Source organism: Rhinopithecus roxellana, chromosome 6 (assembly GCF_007565055.1).
Source record: "Rhinopithecus roxellana isolate Shanxi Qingling chromosome 6, ASM756505v1, whole genome shotgun sequence".
In the NCBI taxonomy this organism is placed as follows: domain Eukaryota; kingdom Metazoa; phylum Chordata; class Mammalia; order Primates; family Cercopithecidae; genus Rhinopithecus; species Rhinopithecus roxellana.
The window spans coordinates 62,403,536-62,416,036 of record NC_044554.1 but is presented as its reverse complement, the minus strand read 5'-3'; the positions used below and the strand labels follow the sequence as shown (position 1 = coordinate 62,416,036).

At 42.8% G+C, this 12,501-nt stretch overlaps 1 long non-coding RNA gene across 1 annotated transcript in view; it reads right to left on the bottom strand.

Moving 5' to 3' along the window:
* The window catches only part of LOC104674478, a 35,698-nt gene extending 23,868 nt beyond the window's left edge, over positions 1-11,830 (bottom strand). The window contains exons 1-2 of the long non-coding RNA XR_749647.2: positions 11,389-11,830; positions 10,549-10,590 (exon numbers count right to left, since the gene is read on the bottom strand). This is a non-coding gene — a long non-coding RNA (uncharacterized LOC104674478). The remainder of the gene's footprint in view (positions 1-10,548; positions 10,591-11,388) is intronic.
* Positions 11,831-12,501: the final 671 nt, after the last annotated feature.

Sequence of the window (12,501 nt, the reverse complement as noted above, 5' to 3'; positions counted from 1 at the left end):
CACTGCCCAAACACACACCCCTCCCCCAGTTCATCTCTTACCCACTAACACCACGACGATCTGACTTACCTGATTTGCTGACACACTTTACCTGAAGCCCCACCCACCCCCCTCCACTTTTCCAGAGTTCTACCCACAAGAAAAGAAGGAAAGCAGCCGGCCTGGTCTGAATACAAAAGATTTACTGTCAACACCTTGAAACTTGGAAAGGGTCCATTACATGCCAGCATCAGGCTTTTGGTGGAAAAGCGCGGTGGTGGGGATGGTAGGAAGATGCTAAGAAGAAAAGACGAAAGCGAAGAGGAAGATGAAAATCCATCAATCCTTCCTCTGAGTCTAGTTGGCCAGGACAAGGACGACACAGGACTTTTGTGAAAGATTCTGGAAATATTTCAGAGAGATGCCTTGAGAATATCCACATGGCAGTACATAGGGCATAAGATCTGGGTTTCAAGACCTGAGCCTGAGTCCTGGCTTTCCACCGCTAACCACGTCCCTGCCATCAGGGCAGGCTGATGTTTCCTGGTACAACAGGGATGCAGAAATCTATTTCCCAGAGTTGCTGGATTAAATGAGGTCATGTATGTGAAAGCATTTTGTAAACTGTGAACACTAGACATGGTATACATTAGTTTTTGGTGTTACCCAGTAGGTCATTTCTCTCTCTCAAGCACTTATTGTCTATCATGTGTCCAGGTGTTTATCCAAAAGTAAACACCAACCAATCATGGCATCATGTTTTTTTGTTTTGTTTTGTTTTTTTGCTTTGAGATAGAGTCTCGATCTGTTACCCAGGTTGGAGTGCAGTGGCGCAATCTCTGCTTACTGCAACCTCTGCCTCCTGGGTTCAAGCAATTCTCCTGCCCCAGCCTCCCGAGTAGCTGGGACTACAGGTGCATGCCACCACACCCAGCTAATTTTAGTATTTTTAGTAGATGGGGTTTCACCATGTTAGCCAGGATGGTCTTGATCTCCTGACCTTGTGATCCACCTGCCTCGGCCTCCCAAAGTCCTGGGATTACAGGCGTGAGCCACCCTGTCCAGCCCCAGTCATGGCTTTTAAGGGGTCAATGCAAGCCAGCGAAGATGGACAAAAAATAGGAATTATAGAACATAGTATGACACATATACAACTGGGTAAGCAGAGGGGGCTGTGGAAGCACCCAAGGGGCACCTAGCCCAACCCTCAGGAATCAGCACAGGCTGCCTGGAGGAGGTTTCATCTGAACAGTGCTCTGAAGGGACAGTAGCCATTGGCTAGGAAAAGGGAAGGAAGAGCTTCCAGGCAGAGGGAAAGCATGAGGGGCTTCGTTTGGCTGCACCGGAGATCAACGAACAATGGTAAGGATGGGGGGAGTCCTGAGAGATAAGACCAGATCATGAAGGGTGTCCTGAGCCCTGTCAAGACATTATGAGGTCAACCAAGCAACAATAACATCATAAGACAACAGGTTTCTTTCTGGGTCCTGACAGTGTACTTAAGTCATAGGGCTTGAACTTACTGGATGGCATTAATGAGCTTCTGTTCATGTCTAATAATGAAAAAAGGGGATTCTATCATGGGCTATGCCACATTTGTTTTTCTTGGTAGTTAGGACAGCTGCTTTGTTAATTGCCTTTTTGGAACATACCCTCCTATACCCACAGCACAACTGCTTGAGTCATGGGGGCAGGGTGTGGTAATCTGCACTATGCATGAGCTGTAGCCAGGTGATCCAGCACAAAGGTGCCCAGCTGTGGGGAATACGTGCATTCTTCCCTAACACATTAAAACCACCACCAAAGAAAACTGGCTGAATAAAACTGAGTGGCCCCAAGGATAAAAACACCTCCAACACGAGTCATTCATTTATGAAAAGTGAATAGGATACAAATTAAAAGCTTGGGCACAGGAGCCAGACTGCTGTGACTTGAATCCTGGCTCCTCCATTTCCAACTTCCCCAGCCTCAGTTGTCTATCTGTAAAATGGGTCTCATGGTAGGATCTGTCACACAGGATTGTGTATTAAAAGAGATAATCAAATCAAGTATTTGGCACAGTGCCTGGCACATGGAGTTCTCAATACCTGGTGTTGGTGGTGGTTCTATTTGTTGTTTTTCTATTGTAGCAATGCTGAATCCAGTCTGCTCCCACCTATAATTTACATGATGGAAGAATTAGAGACTTGAACACAGAAATGAATTATCTCTGTTAACCCTAACCCCAGAACACTGAGGCCACAGGAAATACAACCGCAGTGACCTGGACTTCTGCATTAGTCATGGTCAGTACATATTAGGTCACGGCTAGTCTACGCTTTGTCACATGGTGGTGACATTCCAGTTTCATATGAGAGGGCTCTCAGTTAAGTAAGTGCACTACAAATGCACACTGGGAAACACCCGTGGTCTATCTAAAACATTGTTCCAGTGCCCCCTTGTTTTTTGTTTTGCTTTTTTTTTTTTAATCCCAGAGAAAATACCATAGAATATTTCATTAGACCTTTTTATTCAAGATCCATCTTAAAAAGTTGAGGCTGCACCTCAGATATCTTTTATTTTCTTTTTTTTTTTTTGAGACAGAGTCTCGCTCTGTCACCCAGGCTGGAGTGCAGTGGTCGGATCTCAGCTCACTGCAAGCTCCGCATCCCGGGTTTATGCCATTCTCCCGCCTCAGCCTCCCCAGTAGCTGGGACTACAGGCGCCGCCACCTCGCCCGGCTAGTTTTTTGTAGTTTTTAGTAGAGACGGGGTTTCACGGTGTTAGCCAGGATGGTCTCGATCTCCTGACCTCGTGATCCGCCCGTCTCGGCCTCCCAAAGTGCTGGGATTACAGGCTTGAGCCACCGCGCCCGGCCTAGATATCTTTTATTTTCATTACTAACTTGTTACATGACCCCTACTGCCTGTGAATATATCCAAAGATTTTTCTGTTTTAATCTGAACTCACTTTGAAGCTATTTATATGTTTGGCATAGTAACACGATGGAGATAATAAATGCCATGCAGGTCTGACTCCGCTTTGAAAGCAGGTTTCTTAGTGACACCTTCCTCAGGATTCCCTGAGCTAACTTTATGGGATCTGGTAAGTAACTTCATATTCACTCCATAGAGTTTATGATCTCACAATCATTTCCTGCAGATCTAGCCTGGAAGCTAAATTTTAAAACTAGCTGCGGATTTAGAAGATGATTCATAAGCTCTGTGCATACCATGGTTATGACTGGTGGAAGGCAAAGATTCTTACATTAGTCTTCTTTACATTTTAACAGCAAGGAAAATAACAGGTTAGAGGAGTACTTTGTATCTACCCTCCCTTGCTTCCGGCAAATTAATTAAAGCCAAATAAATTGCAACACTTTGAAATCTGTGTCTCTGTAACATTAAAGACAGCCCTGGGCTGGGAGAGATGAACGTGGTAGGGCACCTCCGGGCCAGCTTCCCAGTGGAGCAGTGGTATTGGAGAGGTGGACAACGTGGGGAGGCTCAGGGAGCTGTATCTTCAGAGGCAGAGAACAACACGGTGCATCAGGCAAGCAACAAGCTCTTTTTGCAGCAAGAGGGGAGTGTGGCAGGAGAAAAACTCAGGTTATTTTATTTTTTTCTGAAAACCACTTGCTGAAATAGAATGCCTCTTTTGAATACTGACGTCACGAGACTATCAATTTAGGTTATATTAAATTTTTTCAGGATAGCTATCCTTAAATTTCAAAGCATTTATTGGCCAGGCTTCTAACGTGCGATAGCATAATTCACTAGGAAGCAGGGAATTTAGAATCGAGGTGACACGGGATCCACAGAGTGAGTCTCTGGGGTAGAGGCGGGAATACGCTCAGTAAGGCAGCGGGTCAGCCCTAAGGCTGCCCAGGTGTGAGGCCTCCTCTGCAGGGTCTCACGGGTGCCTTCTCCTGCCTTTTCCTGGAGCCATATCTAACGACTTTAAAATGTTAACCCTGGGTCTGTTCTGGTGAACTTCATCAATGTTTGTAACATCCTGGAAATTATTTATTCCAAGAAGCTGGAAATAAAAAAAGATCTTCCCAGATTTCTGAAATGGGGTGGATCCTGACCTACATTCAGTGTTCTAGATTAAAATCACAGATTTTGGATAGAGAAAAAAAATATTCTCTGCAATCTAATAAAACCAACTTTTTTTTTTTCTTTGGAGACAGAGTCTTGCTCCATGGCCCAGGCTAGAGTGCAGTAGCACGATCTCGGCTTGCTGCAACCTCTGCCTGTCGGGTTCAACTAATTCTCCTGCCTCCTGCCCCAGTCTCCCAAGTAGCAGGGATTACAGGCATGTGCCATGATGCCCAGCTAGTTTTTTGTATTTTTAGTAGAGATGGGGTCTTGCCATGTTGCCCAGGCTGGACTTGAACTCCTCACCTCAGGTGAGCAGACCATCTTGGCCTCCCAAAGTGTTGGGATTACAGGCATAAGCCATCATGCCTGGCCAAAACCAACATATTTTATGGATAGGAAATTGAGGCTTAGATGGGGGGAAAAAAAACATAACACAGATTAAACCACAGCTAATGTCAAGTGGTGACCAAAGGCGAATCTTTTATTGCAGGCTGCGGGTTTTTCCATGTGGCTGGTTGTATGCTGCACCAAGCAGCAGACACAGTAGGCCAGTTTCCTGTGCAGACCCAGTTGCAATCCCATCTCTAAGCCAGGATGCTATTAGGTCTCAACAACCCATGGGAATTTAGGGTGCTCACGATTTAGGCTGGGAAGAGGTGACTAAGCTCCTCGGTCTAAGGTCTATGCAACTGGCCACTCACTCTGGACCAGGGATATTCAATGCCAGACAGCGGTAGGGCTGGTCTGGGGCGACAAGCCAGATCCTGGGCAAAGCAGCTTTTCTGCTAAGGGTTCCCTGGCAGAGCACGACGATGGCCACTTGGGAATGTGATCTGACAGTGACAGAAGTCTTCTTTCAAAGCCCATTCCTAGGGCCTGCCGTTTCCCCAGCACTGTGTCCCAGGAAGCCCCCTTGCTAGCCATATTTATAAACGACTAAAACATGTTTTGGAAAGTAGTTTTTCTTGGTATTTAGTGTGTTGTTTACTCTCTTACTGTACTAATAATATAAATTGCTGAAGGCTTCCTGGAAATCAAAACTACGAATTAGAGAAAAATAGGGTTAGAGAATGATAGTCCACTTTGAAATTCAAATAATGATTTGAGAGGTTTAAGAATTATTATGTGAATAGATGGTAAAGTGACAGAATATTAATTATAGAATCTAGCCAGTGTATTTTTCGTAATAAAATGTTGGAAAAAGGTATTATCACATCGTCTGTGGTTACCAATATCCAACAAGTTCATGGGCTCCTACCGCTGGATATAACAGCAAAAAGTCTTGAAACATAAATTAAATATGGAAATTAATAGGGAAAGATACATGACTCAATACATGATGGGGGATTTACTCTGTGGAACAAACTCCATTTGGATCTTTTTTCACACCTTTTAAAAAAAAAAAAAAAAAAAAAAAGACACAGGGTCTTGCTCTGTTGCCTAGGCTGGAATGCAATAGCATGATCATAGCTACAGCCTCAAACTTCTGGGCTGAAGCGATCCTCCCACCACCTCAGCCTCCCAAGCAGCTAGGACTACAGACACATGCTACCATGCCTGGCTACTTTTTTAATTTTTTGGTAGAGGTGGGGTCTCACTATGTTACCCAGGCTGGTCTTGAACTCCTAGCCTCAAGCGATTTTTCCACCATAGCCCTGCAAAGCACTAAGACTACAGTTGTGAGCCACTGGGCCTGGCTACATCTTACGTCTAATTTGGTGAGTTTAATGTTAAAAATGAAATAATTATTTTTTTAATTAGATGAATATTTTCTAACTTCTGGGTAGGAAGGAATTCCTAGGCCTGAGGTAACAGAAGTTATACGGGAAAAAAATAAAATCATTTACTCCACTACATAAAATATAAAGGTTCTCATGGGAACACATGGACACAGGGAGGGGAACATCACACACCAGGGCCTGTCGGTGGGTCGGGGGCTATGGGAGGGATAGCATTAGGAGAAATACCTAATGTAGATGACGGGTTGATGGGTGCAGCAAACCACCATGGCACGTGTATACCTGTGTAACAAACCTGCACGTTCTGCACATGTATCCCAGAACTTACAGTATTGTAATAATAATAATAATAATAATAATAATAAAGGTTCTGTATTTCCAATAAAGTATAAGCAAAATTAAAAGTCAAAGAAGCTGGGAAAAATATTTGCCTCAAATATCTTACACATACACACACACACACACCCTTATAAATGTATCATAGAAACAGTCACACCCTAATAGAAAAGTTGATAATGGACATGAACAGAACATTTACAAAAGAAAACAACAGGCTGATACACACATGAAGAAAGTTCAATGTTATTGGTAGAGATGAAAACATGCCACATGCCTGACATGGAGTGAAACATGCATTAAATAGCTTCTGAGTAGATGAACCAAAAAGAATGTAACCTTTTTGTCTAAAGATAAAAAAGAGAGAACACTCAATGCTGATGAAGATATGGGGAGAAGGATATCTCACACATTGCTAAAATGTGTAGAACTTGGTTCAAGCTTTCTAGAAAACAACTTAGCAAGGTATATCAAGAATCTTACACTTAACCTCCTTTTACCCAAGAAATTCACTGTAAGGAATCTCTCCTAAAGAAATCATTAAAAATATGCCCAAGATTCATGTATTTAAAAGGTTAATTACTGTAATATAAAAATAGTTTTTAAAAACTGGAAGCAAATTAGACACTCCCAAATTAGAGAATTAGCACCATTAGAAATATTTTAGAGGCATTTTAAAGCATAGGGAGAACATGCCTGTTTTAAAAGTGGTATTGAAAGTGTCTATACAGGCTGGGCATGGTGTCTTACACCTGTAATCCCAGCACTTTGGGAGTCTGAAGTGGGAGGATCACCTGAGGTCAGGAGTTTGAGACCAGCCTGACCAACAAGGTGAAACCCTGTCTCTACTGAAAATCAAAATTAACTGGTGTGGTGGTGCGTGCCTGTAATCCCAGCTAATTGGGAGGCTGAGGCAGGAGAATCGCTTGAACCCGGGAAGCAGAGGTTGCAGTGAGCCAAGATTGCGCCATTGCACTCCAGCTTGGGCAACAAGAGTGAAACTCCATCTCATAAATACATGAATGAATGAATGAATGAACCTATACAGAATTATGCTGATTCTGCAAATTGTGTGTATGTAGGAAAGTGCTGGAAGGAAACATACAAAACCCTAATAGAGCTTTGAGGATTAGAGGTAATATGTGGAATCTAAAATAGTCAAATATAGTCCATAGAAACACAGTGGTGGTTGGGGGGGATGGGGAGATGTGGGTCAAAGGGTATAAAGCTGGAATGATGTCAGATGAATACATCTGTAGTATAGCATGAGGACCACAGTGAAGATACTGAATATTTCTAAGTACATTTTAGGTTGGCTTACCCATGCACAAAAAGGTAACTGTGAGATGGTACACTCATAGCTTGAGTGCAAGTTATTATTTTGCAATGCACATGTTGTATCAAACCAGCAGGTTGACACCTTAAATATATACAGTAAAAAAAAGGTTTTATTACAAATGAGTAAGAATAAAATGAAAAACACCATATAAAAAATTAGAATTGTGATCCCCTGCTTTGGAGACAGGTCTTCACTCAAGTCCTTATCCATGTGGCCCAACTCCCCATTGGCTCTGTCTCTGCCACTGACTCTGTCTCTGTGTACTGACATGTCTGAATGCCACCTGTCCCCCCTCACACCTGGGCCCCACCTGTGCCCCCTCACACCTGGGCTTCCTCTTGGACTGCATTTTGTGGTGAATGATGCCACTTGATAACAGTGGCCAATCTGCCTGCATCACCCTCCCCCGTTTCTCCCCCAAATCCATCACCACGTGTGTCCTGACCAAAGCTTTCCATTTGGTTCCCTTGCCTCAATGGCCTGTCCCCCACCCCCTCAAATCACTCTCTTCACTGCAGCCCACCTGGCCTTTCTGAAGCGCACGTCTGACTTTGTCAGCCTTCTGGGTGGAAATCTTCAGGCTAGCAAGGCGCCAGTGGCATTCAGACCTGTTCCAAGCACTGCCGAGTCTGCATCTCCCATCACCCCTTCCCCACACACACAGGTCTGTGCCTCTGGCCAGGCTGTCCCACCTGCCTCCCATCCAGCTAACTCGGCCAAGACTGTCCATTGAGTCAATTGTGACTTTGCCTCCACTGGAAGCTGTGCGGGGTGGAGGTTGAGTGTCACAAGCCCTGCACATGCTGTTTTTATGCTCCCATGGCACTCACCACACACTGTGACTTTGTTTCTGTATCTTTGTCTCCTCTACCAGACTGTGAGCACCTAGCCAAGTAGGCCCTCAGGGTTTGTAGAATGAATGAATAAATGTTTCCACCACCCCAGGAGACTTAATCTGCTTTCATCCTGAAAGAGGTATCAAACCAAGATTTTGTAGCTTCCCCCAGTTAGCTGCTGAAGTATTTTATCATCCTCACAAGTGAGACAGTCATCCTTGTGTATTAATCACCCAGCAAATTCATGTATTATATGTTGTCTGTCATGACACTATCGCTGGTTTTATTTGAACTTACTTATTCGTGCTAAGTCTATCACAGGAACGTTACTCATATCACTAAACACAACAATCATCTCAAGTACTGAGCACCAGACAGTGCGGAAGGCCCCAAGAATACAAGGATAAACCAGACTGTTACTACTTAAAGGCCATTAGCAAGAAATCCTCTAGCCTTGTGTGGAATAAAACTCTCAGTTGCCTTATCTTTTCCTGGAAGGGCGTGTAATTTCTGTTGCTTGTGTATCAGCTTTTCACAATTGTCCAAAATCTTTTTTCAAGTGTGACTCAAACAGGACACAATGATGAATCTGACGAACACTAAGTCTTGTTTTCTTACCCTTCTGTGTCATATTCCTTTTAATATACCCAAGAATCATGACTATTTTTTTCCCACAACAGCCTCACAGCATTGACTTAAGTTTAGCTGATGAGTGATAAAGGCTGCATTTTTTTTTAAAAATGATGTTTCTTTTGTACTCAACCATGCTATTTTAAATCTATCCCTACTACATTTCTTCTGCTAATGTAGAATCATTATTATGCTTTGTTATAATTGTTACGAATTATACTTCTGGAGTTGAGATGATTTTGAGTCCTACCTAATGTGGTAGCGTGCACAATAGAAAAATGAAAAGAGATTTCCTAGTTTTATATTGTGCAAAAGGCATAGACAAATATACGTATGAAAACTCTGCCCAACTGCTTAAAGTTGAGTCTTCAGCCCTCTACCTGAATTCACAACGTACTTTACAAATTCTCGTGGCTAAATGTTGAGGGATTCTGGGCTATCAGTTTGGAGGTTCTGGTATTAACCATGCTCTTTATTTATTATTAGTCATGTATTTTCCCCACCCTTTGTCTTTGGCTTTGCACCCCCACCTAGCAACCACAGTGACTTCTTTTTGACCTGGATGGCTCGTCTTTTTAAATAACAGTGTTTCCTGGGAAGGTTAAGAACAGCAGAGTCACAGTGAGGGCTTAGTCCAGGGCAGCCTTCTTAACGTGGGGTACATGGATGTGCTTCTTTGGGTCTGTAAATGGGCAGGCAAATGTTTGCATACAGGTGTGGGAAAAGGATTCATGGCTTCCATCATAATCTCAAAGGGATCTAGCACCCTGGAAAGGTTAACAACTCTTAACTCCCAGGCATTTGGACACAGCACAGCATAGCACACTGAATAAACAGCCTCAGTATGCCTGACTCAACCTTTTACTAAGCCACCTCCCAAGAGAGCAAGAAATTCTCTAGTAATTATACACCAACCATCTTCTGGAAGACAACTACGCTCACCGCTATACCACCAACACGCCAAACATCCTTTGAATAATTAAGATCATAATTTGAGGGTGTGATTTTGTTGGGGGGGGAGAAGTCCAGCATATGTGACATTATATAGAGGCCATAATCTAACACTTTAAGTATCAAAACTATCTTTTCTCAGTTTCTACTTTTATCCATGTTTAACACACTTTCTTTGTCCTCTTCTGATACTTTTAGCTGATTTGATAACATTGGTTGAAAACCAAAACATCATGAATCACAAGTTTCTCTCCGTATTAACATTTTGTTAGTAGCTCAAAGCACAAGCCTTTCATTAACTGTTGATAATTATATTATTTTTGCCAGAATACACTGGTGCCTTTTATACTTGTGTTTAAATAGCATTACAAATATCATTTTGGTATACGTATGTCAAAACCAAAACTGCCTTTATGTCAATATGCTGCAAAAATCTATCAGAATATATCTTAATTCTTAACTTTCATTGTTGTCTGTGGGTTGTCTTGTATAATTATTATCACATCCACAGTATTTTCTGTAGGTAAATATGAAATGTATTATAAACGTACCAGGGGGAAAATGCTCTTTAATAAGCCTTTCCCTTAACAAAGCACCATTTCGGCGTTTAGAAGCAAGAACTAGTGAAATCAGAAATTGCTGTCACATATACTCACCTGTGAATGGTCGTACAAAGGATCCCAAGCGCAGGACTTGTCCTGGAAGCAGAGGATCGGATTCCACCAGGAAAACAGGCAAGTAGAAACACCAATTGCCAGCGCTCCCTTTCCCTAGCTCATCTTATTTGTAGGCACACAGATTTTGGAATCCTCCAGGACTAACAATAAAAACCACACTAGGTTGTTTTCCTAATTCCTGTGAAATGAGTCAGTAGGTCAAACAACTTATCCACTCCAGAGAGAGAACAATTCCTTGAGCTACACTCCCTGTTTCCAGTAACCCTATTCCCCCTCTGTGCCCCTGGATAAAAGTGCTGCCAATAATGCATGGAGAGCCCACCGGGTTCTGAATGAGACGCATCGTAGAGATTGCCAGAAAGTTAGCTGCCTTCATGGGACAGTTTCCCTTATGAATAATTAGGAAGAAAAAAGTCCAGTTAAGAGTAACATGAGGATCGAGTTTCTTCATTTAAAGAGTCAGCATAACTTTTTCTCTGTTGAGACTGTTTATCTCTTTCATACAGGAGGACTGAATGATGCTGACAATAAATATAGAAAAGCGATAACTGTACCTTTAAAAGCCCCTACAAACCACTTCCTTCTGTAAAACACCCTTTCCTCCTCCAAAGGTCTAGTATATTCACAAGATTCACTGATTATTCAATGAATCCATATTCTTAAAAATCCTTCACAGCCGTCTGTGCATCCTACCGTTCCATGCTCTGTATCATATAAAGCAGAAGGTATTGAAGAGCTTGCTAGCCGTCATTTAAATCCATGACTCAAGACGACCAACACTGGGTTACCAATAATCTTCAGAAGCTACCACCTACTCACCGAGTGTAACATTTCTTGTAGTGAGCGACCTCTGCATAGGAAATCACCAGCTCCTGGCAATGAATCCATACTTCCAAGAACTCACACATTCAGGCAAATATATGGACATACATCTCTAAATATAGATACAGAGAGGTCTGCCGTGACAGTTCAGTAGGAAACTGGAAATACTTTTGCTTTCTGTATCGATAGTACTTTCTTTCCTTTTTAAAGAGAAGGTTTCGTTTTGATCTTGAGAAATTCTGATAAAACCACCAACTGAAAACCTGCCATTATAAAGGAGGGATTTCACAACGTTCATTCCAAAAAACTGTGGCTATTCATTTCTGGAAGTGATTCACTGCAGAAGAATCGCTGTTTGGGGGTGGAGGGAGCATTGATTTTTAGAAGCCAGCCTGCCCTCTGAGAAGTGAACAGGAACCTCCGAGATGGCAGCCACGTGCCTTCTGACCCCCAGCCCTGCTCCCTGAATCACCACCCCTCGAGATGACATGCAGTGACCAATTTCCTCTTAAAACTGCCTTCTGTACAAAAACCCTATGATCCACGCACCCTGTGTCTAATCCTCTGCAATGGGGCCAGTCTGCAGATCCGTCTGGGCGGGCTGCGGTAGCATTCTCCACCTGCCAACACTCAGTTGCTGGTGAGTAACCAGCATACGGACACTCACTTCCTGTGAGTATTTCTGAAAAAGCTTATGATATTTCCTTTAAAAAAAAAAAAAAATAGGAGGAAAGCCACTCGGGGAGGAGAAGCAACTTCAACAAGCAAAGCTAAAAGCATGCAACGTGATCACTGTTGACCAGACACGCCTAATTTTAATTTGGTTTCTCAACCCCTGTGTAATTAAGACAGCCCAAAGAGAACAGCATCAAGGGGTGGGGGGGAAAAAAAGACATTTCACAAATGCTTAGACCTTCGCTGCGCGTGACCAGAAAAGTAATTTTAAGATTCAAGCGAACCAATCTGAGGCTGGTTGGAGCATTAACCCTTCAAGGAAAGAGAAAGAGTTATTTTTGTTTGTCCCCAAATTTCAAATACGGAATTCATCTTCCTTACCAGGAACTGAGATGCCAAAAATCAGCCTCTAAATATCATCCCCTGGGGTTGTGA